This window comes from Poecilia formosa, unplaced genomic scaffold (assembly GCF_000485575.1).
Source record: "Poecilia formosa unplaced genomic scaffold, Poecilia_formosa-5.1.2 Scaffold75, whole genome shotgun sequence".
In the NCBI taxonomy this organism is placed as follows: domain Eukaryota; kingdom Metazoa; phylum Chordata; class Actinopteri; order Cyprinodontiformes; family Poeciliidae; genus Poecilia; species Poecilia formosa.
In genome coordinates this window covers 412,904-424,622 of record NW_006800014.1, presented here as the reverse complement: position 1 = coordinate 424,622, position 11,719 = coordinate 412,904, and positions in this window count along the sequence as shown.

Below are 11,719 nucleotides of genomic sequence, written 5' to 3'. Positions count from 1 at the left end.
TAGCATTTTCATATCAACTGAAGGTAACATTTTCCTGTTTGTGCAATGAAATTACATTTTGTGCCTGGAACATACATAAAACTGCCCCTTTAAAATGGCATGTTACAGAGTCTTGGTAAAATTACTTTAATTTTCCGTGTTGTGAAGATTGATATTAAAATGTCCAAATATTTAAACAAAAGAGTCTTGTGACTGTATATGACTTAAAATGAGTCTTTTTTGTAGAGTATATTTGGAATAATTTTCACTGGATTCAGACGACATTCCAGTTTTTAAAAGCCCAGCAGTCAGAGAAGCCAAATGTAGTTTTTAATTCCAGGATCTTGGAGCTGACCAGTTTTAAAACATTCTCAAAATATAGTGTTGGATATTAAAATGCTCCAGTATCACCTCATTACTTTACAGAATTTCATTTGTTTCCAGCAACAGCTTTTTTTTATGTCAAACAAACAAAGCTCTACTTCAAAGGGCTCCTCTGCTCACCACGAAACCATTGTGTCCTCCAGTTTCCTTCTGCAATGTTGCAGCCAGTTATTTCCAACAAGAAACCGTTGTTGTTGTTCATTACACATGGACATCATAAACAGGTGGCCCACTTAACTCGCCGTTTTTACAAGATAATTGACGTGAACCACGTCTCCTGCTCGCCGCTTCGCGCTGCATGAACCCGCAGCTCGCAGGGCTGAGCGAGAAAACAGAGGCTTGTGGGAACCTTGGTGAAAAATCGACGGCACATTTGCTCTCATGTGAACTCGGTGGAAACATGTGGCGTCTCGTGTGTCGGCGTAATGTGGTGACTCACGCACAGAAAGGATCGGGCCGCAGCTATCTCACACGGACTGTGACCCTTGACTCTGGAGCTTAAAACCCAGGGAGCAGAATTCCCCGTCTCTTGTGAGCGCCGCGCTGAGGGGGACAGAGAAGCCTCTTATGCTCCCTGAACACTGCTCTCCTTGCTTTGCACAATGCCTTCCACACTCTGTGACAAGCTTGTGGCATGCAGGGCTCAGTGTCAGCTCACTGAATCAGCAGGAAAACAAAACAGAATCAGAATTCTTAAGAATTTCCAACGACTTCACTGTGTGACTGTGGATGCAGCGTGTTCTTCACTTGCTCACTTTCTTTGTGTGAATACACAACACGACGAGTGAATACGATGGGTTTTTTTGTCTTTTGCAAAAAGTGCATATGAAAGTAAAGCGATACATGTGTTTTAATATAGTTAACAAATAAAAACCTGACAAGCATGCAATGATATTCAGTCAGAACCAGTTGTGCACATCTGGAGACCAAATTTATTGCTTGTTTTTTTTCTTTTTTTGTTGTTGTTCTTTTTTCTTTTTTATACACAGCAGCTCCAGTCCAGTCCAGTTAAAAGTCTTGCCACAGATTCCCAATTGGATTCCAGATGCAGCCAGACTGTTTTAACTCATCCATCTGCTGTGGTCGTATCTGGGTCTGTGCGTCGGGTTGCTGTCCAGCCGGAAGTTGAAGCTTCGCTCCAGTCTCCGGTCTGCTGCTTCCAGGACTGATCTGGTTTTAGCTCCAGCTATTTTTCCATCATCTATATCCAGCTTTATTTTCCCTCCTCAAAAAAAAAAAAAAAAATCAAACATTCCTCAGTATGATGCTGCCATCACAATGTTTCACTCTGGGTATGGTAACATACAATATTTTGTATGTTTTGGTCAAGTAGAATTTTGTTCCTTTCTGACCAGAGATTATCTTGAATATTTTTTAGGTATGCACCCATTTGAAAATTTGGGCCGATATTAATATCCAAAATATAAATATCAGACATCAATATGTCATCATGTATTGACACATAAACTTTATTCAGCCTTCTTTTCTCTCCTAAAAAAACACTTCCTCAGAATGATGCTACCACTATTGTGATTTTACTGTGAGTATGGTAACATACAATATTTAGCATGTTTTTGGTCAAAAAGTTATTCTGACCAGCAATAATCTTGAATATTTTTTAGGGATGCACTGATTTCAAAATTTGGACTGATATCAAAATCCAATATAAATTTTACTGCTATGGCAGATAACCAATATTTACCAATATTGTACTGCATATATTTCACTACTTCAGAGTCTTTTGCTGCATCACCATCAGTGACCAGCCTTTTTTTTTCTTTCAAGTTTATTTGATAGGGACAGACATACATTGACATAGACAAACTGAATAAAACAGCAGTCCCATGTTTGCCTCATGGTGCAATAGCAACAGCTAATTCGCAGCACTTGTCCCTAGCAGCTCTCCTTCACTCCCGTTCCAGAAAAATGGCAACAAGATGGAAATAAATATCTGTTAACATCGACCCGGCTCTATTTGTCGGACCAACATTATATGTTAAAAAATTGACTAATATCTGCTGATATGTTGCACAAATCTAATATTTTTGCAAGACATTGCACTCATACAAAACATGCTGTGCTAGCTTAACCAAAGGGGGAGCATGTGCATTCAACACAAGCAGCCTGGTAGAAAAAACCCTCCAGGCCTGAAACTGAGCACACTCCTGTGATGTGCTGTTCTGGAGGAAGAGGACTGGCCACCCACTTTCTTGGCATGGAAAGAGGCCCGTTTCTCACGGTCTGAGGACAGCATGTCGTGGGTCAGCAGTTTAGATTCAGCTCTGCAGTGGTCCTCCAGTCATTACTCCCGTCTTAAGCAAACCTCTTTGCTTGTCTGCTGGCCGCTGAGAGAGGGTCATGCAGGCGTCCTGCACAAACAAACTCCATGCAGAGATACAGGGGACAGAGGAAATGAGGGCAGCACAAAGTTGTTCTGCTCTTATGCAGGACTGACATATCAAGCTGCAACTTCAAACCTTCACACATGTGGAATTATGCACACTGTCGTGGAGATAAGGAAGAGAACCGTTTTCTTAATTTTAAATCTTACGTTAAAATTAATAAATGTTGACCTTTTCTCATAGAGAACAGATCCTCACCAATTTTTAAAAACTTCAATTTAATTCTGCTTTGCTTTGCTTTAAAGGGCAAGCTGGAATTAGATGATGCAGCAAAAGATATAGTTAAGAGCCGGTTAATCAGAAAAGCGATCTCCACTAATGTCATTAGCAGATATTATCAATGCTAGTGAAGAAAAAACTGTTGATACTGTTTATTATAATGTATCCAAACTGCAGCGGCTGGCTAAAGTTTTCTTATCCCATTTTATTATTTGATAGTTATACAATTTATTGTATTTTATTGGGATTAAGTGTTTAGTTAAAACGTGGAACCAACATAATTTTCAACACTTACCAATTATCTATATTTATTTTGCTGTAATTACAAAAACATCTGATGCACTTGTAATTGATGCTTAAAGGCAAACATCCATGTTTACCTTTAAACCAGCCAAATAAAACTTGCAAGTGCCTTTTTAAAAAAACACAACTTATAATTTGTTGATAAGTATCTACTGGACTAGAAAAGTTGTAATTTTTAAATAACTTTCTTCATGTTTTTAAATTTTAAAATGAAGAAAAATAGAAAAGTTTTGCAAAAAGAGGACAGGAAAATGTTCCTCCATCAGATAATGATATTTGTTGAAAGTGACGTTGAAAAAAATAAAAAACTCCCGTTGACAGGTGGAAACACTGAGAACACCTGCAGGAGCAGAGCTGCAGGGAGAAACGCTGTTAAAATTAGGCAAGAAGTGCTGCAACCAGCAGGAAATCCACAGCAAACCACACAGGAAGCTGCTGCTGTGGCATCTGGAGGTCAGCATTCAAGATACTACATCCCTCTGAAATGTCCCCGAGGTCAGACTGTGCATTCCTCAAAGGAGCAACAAAATCCCCAAAGAGCTCCATGTCAGACGCTGCATGGCTCAGTTAGCTCTGTAGATGTTAAAGTTTGTAACAGACCCTGAGTGAATTTGGGAGGGTTGTCTGGGGAAATCCTCCACCACGCTGTCCACTACCAGTGATGGCTTTACTTTTAGCCAGACTGCATGGTGTTAATGTAAACTTCACACAGTCCTGCTCCTGATCTTCCTGCATCCTCATTGCACTTCACATGTGCTCTACATGTATGTGTCACACTTCTGTTTTCTATCCCAGCATTTAACCCGTACAGTCTTTCATACGCCACGTTGTAAAGTCCTTGTTATCCACTGAGAGAAAGCAGAAACACGAAGGGGCTGTATCTCACATGTCATAGTGTTGCCTGAGCAGAGCAGGTAGGAGCATTGCTAGGTGCCTGAGTTTCTTAGATTTTCCATCGTAAACAGAGCTTTTTTTTTTTCAGTTTTTGCAGGAGAAGCAGCATTCAGCTTCTATGCGCCGCACATCTGGAACAAACTTCCAAAATATTGCAAAATCTCTGAATCACTGAGTTCCTTTGAATTTTGACTAAAAAGCCACCTGTTTGGAGTTACTTTTGCAACATAACGGATTAAGAATTTAACGATGGCACTTGATGGATTGTAATGTTTCAGTTGTTGATTCTATGTTGCAAGACTTTGCGTTTTTATGATATAAAGCACTTTGGAATGCCTTGCTCCTGAAATGTGCTATTCAAATAAAATTTGACTGACTGATTGATTGATAAACCAGTTGATTATGCAGCTGTTGGCAGTAAGAGTTAAATGATCTGGTGATAAAGTAAAGGACATTTTTCCTAGAACCAACTGCTACCTGCATAGTAACAACCTGAATGCAGCATCATCCTCACTTCACTGAACAGGGAAGTGATCTGTTCCGCAGGATTATGTGATGATGATCCAGGCTATGATGTTATTTCCTCCTCAAAAACATACCTACAGTGTTGCTTTGATTTTTGAGAAATTCTTTAGTCTCTATGGCAACCGTTCAGCTGTGCAAAACGCCTCGGGGATCCGCCTTTAAGACTACATCCTCCTCAGATCTGTACTTTTTAAAAGAGACAGAGGCCCAATTTCACAATGTTAAATTACATTACCAAATTTCTTTTCAATCATATTTGATATATTCATCATTTTTATAACAACTGAAGGTAACATAGGTACTTTATTGTTCTATAAAATGGCACTATGTTTCTAGAAATGACATAATACTGCCCCTTTAAGGAGACATGTTGAGCCAAACAGTCCACTTCCCTCCTCCTGACAGTTATCTGCTGCCTTTTAAAACCTTTGACTTTTGTGACCCTAAAGCCATTACGGATGTTTTTCTAATAAAGTCCTTCAAATTAATAATCTCTTTTTGCTGCTGTAGAACATGATTAGCACTTGATATAAATGCTGACTGGATGTCAGGAAACCTTGAATTAGACTGCTGCTTTCAGCTGGAGAGATACCTCACCCAGGGTTGCTTTGGAAACATTTCTGTCTGAGAATGTAAACAATATAGTTAAAAAAAAATTGTAGATTTTGAACCTCATTGTTTAATGTGTCACAAGCAGAGGCCCGATCATGAAAGGGGGATTGAATCCAGACCCAAGGAAGAGTCTGGACTGACTGACTGACACACAGAACCAAGAAGAAGAGAGTCCAAACAGACGCACTGAAACAAGCCTCAGCACCATGTTTGGGTTTCAGTTGTCAACAAACAAAAAACAAAACAAAACAAAAAACATTTGTTTGCTGAACATTTTCATTCCTGATGTGCAGAGATTTCCCTCTCCACTGAGCTGAGGGATGAACAGTTGGCTGGATGAGCGGTGACGTACAGACTCTGGTCAGCAGTAGGGTGTTGGTAGAACACATGCTCCATCTGCAGAGACTATAGTCCTCAGTGTGATTGTCCTGGTTCAGTTCCTCTTCTGGAACAATTTCCTGCATGTCTTCCACTTCCTTTTCCTCCCTATTTCTTGTCTTTTTCCTGTTCAATAAATTCCACTAGTGCCTGAATTACAGTGATTCCTTATCACCTCCCAAGATGGCTGCAGCCTCAGGCTCCTGTCTGTGACGTCTCATGCTGTCTGTCTGTCGTTGTTTTGGATGGACTTTACTGAAATAAATAAAGGCTAATTCTGATTCTGATCATCTGATCTGTTTTCCTTGATCTGAACTATCTGATAGACATTGTTAGTTGTTAACATGTCGTTACATATTTCAAACTGCAGACGCAAATAAGTCAAGTTTATTTGACTTACTCTGGAACATTTTAGCAACAAGGCAATTTACATCATAAAAACACAATTATTTACATCATAAAAACACAATTCAGTAACCAGTTATGAAACAAGCAAGAAACATTACATTTGGTCAAATCATAAATAAATAAGTTAGATGAAGAACTTCATCTAACTTCTTCTCTTCTTCTTCTTCTTCTTCTCCTTCTTCTTCTTCTTCTTCTTCTTCTTCTTCTTCTTCTTCTTCTTCTTCTTCTCCAGCAATTTTTTAAATTGCTGAAGCCAAAATGGCGATGTATTTAAAACGAAGAGACAGACTCCAGGCTGGTCCTCATCTGGATGCCGTGGCTCTGTGGAAGTGCAACGTCAAAGCTAGGCTGAGGCTGGAGTTTTGCTTCCACAGAGCCACTGGGAATATGAGAGCTTTTTTACAGCTATGGGGTTTTAATGATGTACTGTGCACCATTTCTAATCAGGGAGAACTTAATTTTAACAAGCTGCTAATGTAAATATTTATTGTTTTTATTTGGTTTTCATTAACCTGATTATTATGTAAGTTTATTGTTAAATCATCGTAAATAAACGTTTTGTTAAAAAAAAAAAATCTTCTTCTTCTTCTTCTTCTTCTTCTTCTTCTTCTTCTTCTTCTTCTTCTTCTTCTTCTTCTTCTTCTTCTTCTTTCTTATCAAAACTTTTCATTGCCTGAAGTCAGATCTTTTTAGACCTCCAAGTTTGTATGAAAATCATAAGTTTGAGTTTCAGAGAGAAAGAGGCATGCACTAATAATATTGTTAATAAAATTAAACATTTAACTGATAATACTCTGACAGCTTATTCCTCGTTCCTTTTAGAAAATCCTTTTGGTTAGAAAAGTTGGTTATTTATCTGTTTTCTGCTGTTGATATTTGACTACAATAATATTATCACTAATGGTTTAATATCTGAGCTTATTTAAATATGATTTATTCCTCAGTATCCAAGGACAAAATGTACAACTGAAAGTTGATTTTTGTTTAGAGACCAACATACATTTTATGAAAATAAAATAATTTAACACATCTACAAAATTTAAGTAGCTTTTCAATTGCTATTATTTTGATATATAGTTATGCAACCTATGCTTGTGATGCGTTCTAAGCAAAGGTTATTGCATGTGTAACAGTGAGCGAAAACTGAATGCAGAAAAATCAAATCTTAACGGCGAAACACCCACATTCAGAAAGTCTCTGGCAAGTTGAGAGGAGAGAGGAGAGTTTATTACCAATTGAAATGTCAAGGTCTGTGGAGTGTAAGCATGAAGTGGTTGGACCCTCCTCTGAAAGCAGACAGGGAGTGAGTGGTGCGATGGCCGAGCTCCAGACACCAATCTCCTACCCATAAGGTCAAACTGACTCTCTGCAGATGGGCTGAGTGTTCTCCACCCAGAACTAGAGCAGATAGAGCATACTGAGGTGAAACTTAAACAGCTCCTGTAAGATTCTGGAAGGTTCTGGAAGTTTCTGAACCTTCAGTGATGACAAGCGGCCGTCACTGAAATGCTGCTAGCACTTCTGTTGTTAAAAAATGTTTAAGGTTAGTTCAAATTTTCATCTGTTTAGAGCCAATCTGCAGTGGAATGTTTTATCTGCGGTAGATAACTCTAGGATCTTGATTTAGATGAAGCAGACGAGGTTTAGATATAATAGTTTTATCTAATGTTTTATCAAAGCAGGTCTCTCTTGCAAATGAGATCTTATATCTCAATAAGACAGCCAGGATAAATACAGGCTGAATAAATATAGATATAATAGCTGGTCTGAGAGCTAAGTTGAAGCTCCTAAGTTGAATCAACTTAAAGCTGCAGTGTGTAACTTTTACAAAGATATTTTTTTTCATATATTTGTTAAAACTGTCACTTTGCCATGACAGCATATCGTGAGGCAGATAAACAGTGAAAAAAATCAGGTCAACCAATCAGAGCTAGGAGAGGAGGGTCTTAGTGCTGTCAATCAAGCTCGTGTATGAGCTGTCCAATGTGCTAGGGATAGAGATAAATGTTTTTCCTGTAATAGTGAGTTATTTCTTCACCATATTTAGTAGCACATACACAATGCTCATTGAAACGCTCCTCCTGCCTGTGATTGGTTATTTTTGGTCGGGAGCGGTGCTTTAATAGTTCAGAGAGGAGGATGAGATTGATTTTTTCAAAGATTATCTGTCTCATATAGACAATTGCAGTTTCCCTGAGAACTGCGATGAAAATCATGAAATAGTGACAGTTTCATCAAAATACGTAAAAAAAAGGCATACTTTGTAAAGTTACATACTGTAGTTTTAATGTACCACTAATTGAAAAACAAATGTGTGAAGCACTTTACATGTGAATAAATGAAATATACCAAGATTAACAATAAAACTCTAAACATCAGCAAATGACAGCGAGTCATTGTCCAGAAATGGAGAAAACATGGAACAGTGGTGAACAATCCCAGGAGTGGTCAGCCTGGCAAATTACTCCAACAACTAATTGATGAGTCATCCAGGAAGTCCCAAAACCAAGCAGAACATCTGAGGAACTGCAGGCAGCACTTGCTCCAGTTAGTCTGGGCAAACATCGTTCCACTACAAATTTGCTCAAAAGGTTTTCAATATTTTGCTCATGTTGAAAAAATCCCCACAATTTTGCAAATGTGGTGTTTCCATTAAATGAAAACTTCAATGAAAATCACACGTGAATAAGGATATTCACACAATCAGTAAAAATCAGGACAGCAACAAATGTAAAAACTTAAAGAAGATCATGTTCATATTTCAGCTGTGGTAGACGCACTTAGCCACCAGTGGAGACGTCGACGTCGTAGTCAGGCGTTGGGATGACAAGCTACATTTGTGCCATTTTGGGAAATTGAACAGAAGAGCTACCTATGAACTCAACACGTTCAAATTAAGCTCAACTTCTGATGAAGGACATAATGCTGTGAGAGCTCCGGTGGAGGCCAGTGCCTACAAATAAACTGTTTCCTATGGAAAAGGTCTTTCCATTGCATTTGGAAGAAATACACAATTTTTGATGCTGCTGAAAAAAAACGGCTCATCTTAGATAAAAATCTTTCATGAAAAATTGTGCTTCCTCTCCCCCCCTCCAAATTCAGGTGTTTCCGCTGAAAAAAACATGACCTTTGGGAAACCATGCAGGAAACAGTTCTCAGAAGAAGTATTTACAGTTTCTGACTTCAGGACTCTCACAGTTGGTTGTGGATTCATGTTTCACCTGGAGGATTAAAGGAGAAACGTTGGAGGTGCTTGAGGACAGGTGAGTCTGATGAAGGAATGAACGTGTGAGGAGTTGGAGTGAGAGATCCGGATGGTTCTGGAGTTGAGCGGTTTGGGTACGACTCTGGAAGACGGGGCAGTGTGGCTCATTGTGGTTTCTAAAGCAGGAAACTTTCTGCTGAAGGAGATGGAGCTTTTATCACTGTGAAGCAGGAAGTGGCTCAAGGGATTCAACATCTCAGAAGGACAGTAGATCCAAAGAGGTGATCTGGTATCACAGATGCCACATACGTTAAAAGAAGGCATGGAACAGGTTTGAACCAGCTGGAGGTTTAACTCTACCATCATAGACTGTGCTCTTCCAACAGCTCCTTTCGTCAGCAGCCCAATTAGGAGGTTCTAGTCAGCTGTGAATGCTGTAGCTTGCCCGGCCACGCCCAGAAATGGAGACCTGCAGCTGAGTGGAGGTGAGCAAACTCTCACACAGAAAAATAAAACATAATAGCAGCAGTAGCTGTGTTTCAATTTCAAACCTCCTGTCAATAAAACATTTTGGCACGAGGATGAAGTGTGTTTTTTTTGGCTGTGCTGAAATTGATTTATCTTGCATAATTGGAATGGAAGCTCTGTTTGCATCCCCTGAGTCACATGATCAACAACCAGATGTTGCCACTGGCATAAACCACGAAGAAGACGACGACAGGTAGTAGTAGGAGGATGACGTCGCGGCTTGTTTTTTTAACAACTTATCGTGTGAACAAACTTGTTCATGTGTGACTTTAACTGTGTTCCCTACTTAATGGAAATGCTGCATTTACAAAATTCTATTTTTTCAACATTAGCAGAATATTGACAAAGTTTTGCGTACATGTGTAATGGAAACTCAGCTGGTGAAAGACGGTGGTGGCAGTGTGATGATCTGGGGTTTCTTACTCTGGTAATTCCTTTGTGCTTTCGGTCAGCTCTGTGGTTGCATTAGGCATTGTTGACATTCAGATCCTCCAGATCCAGAATAAAATTAAAAGCGTGATAAATATTATTGTAAGTATTGTGTTAATGGAGGATTAGTTCAGTTTATTTATATAGCACTAATTCACAAATTGTTTCCAATCAACTCAAATCAGCAATTAAGACAGATTCCAAGTCAATTAATAATTACATTCCTAATTAATCCTAATTTTCAAACAATGCAAAGTTCAGTTTATTACTGATAACACTATGAAGTTCCAAAAGCTTCCTGATCCTTTTTTTGTTCTTTCTGGAATGTGTTGCAGATCTTAAATGCAGAATCGGGCAGACAAGATGAAACATGAAACATTTCTAGATTATATTACCTACAATAAAAGTCGAAATAAATGCCACAGTGTTTTTTTTTGTGTGATTTTTTTAAATTCCAATTTTCATTCCTGTTGATTTTGGGCTGTAAAATAAAACTGAAGCTTTAAATATGGTCTTACTCATTATCAAACCCATTAAACACATTAAATCTCACGCTGTAATTCATTAGCAACACACAGATTCATCAACTGTAAAAACCAAACGAGTTAGCACCCTGCAGAAACATTCCTCCTTGCAGCACCTGTACATCCACACAACCACCTTGTGGGGTTGGCCTGAAGTCTGTCGGTGTGCAGGCAGCTTGTGTTGCTGCAGCAGCAACATAAGTAGGACACAGGATCTATTTTATAAGCACATTCTGCTGAGCTCTCTACATGTCAGTCATAAATTTTTAGGGGCTGGCAGGAACACCGGAGGCTCATCCGTCGACGCAAAGCTACGCCAGAAGTCGTGGGGGCATTGCCAAGTTTCAGCTTGCCTGTACTGGTTGCTCTCTTCCCTCCAGCAGGCCGTAATGAGTCCTGAACAAATCCCGATACCTGGTGCATGATCAATGGATCAGGGATCACTGAATCAACGTCGTCTCAGACTCCTCACCCTCGGTTGAAGCAGAGACACACCTAACAGTCTCAGGACATCGGCCCCAGAGGCCTTAGTATCATCTTAGATTGCAACAAATGTGATAATGAAAATATGGATCCGTTCTGCCTTGTATTAACAGTTCAGCTGGTGTTCAAGACCTGTTTTGGGACCTTAAGCAGATCTTCATTTGGGCCCTCCTTTACCAACATGTTAACACCAGATGCTTCAACATTCCTAAGCTACTCTATGTGTGTAACATACTATCATTAGCATGGTTTGTAACTAGCTGACTTTCAAACCGGTGTTATCGCCTTTGATTTTAAAAGCGAACTAAAAATGTATATTTTTGGATTTTGAAATGCGGAATGGCATTGAAAAGTGCCATACTATACATGATTTTAACTATTTGAAAGTAACACCAGCTCACGATCAATAAATTTACAGTAAACAAGTTAACAAGCTTGATACTGTG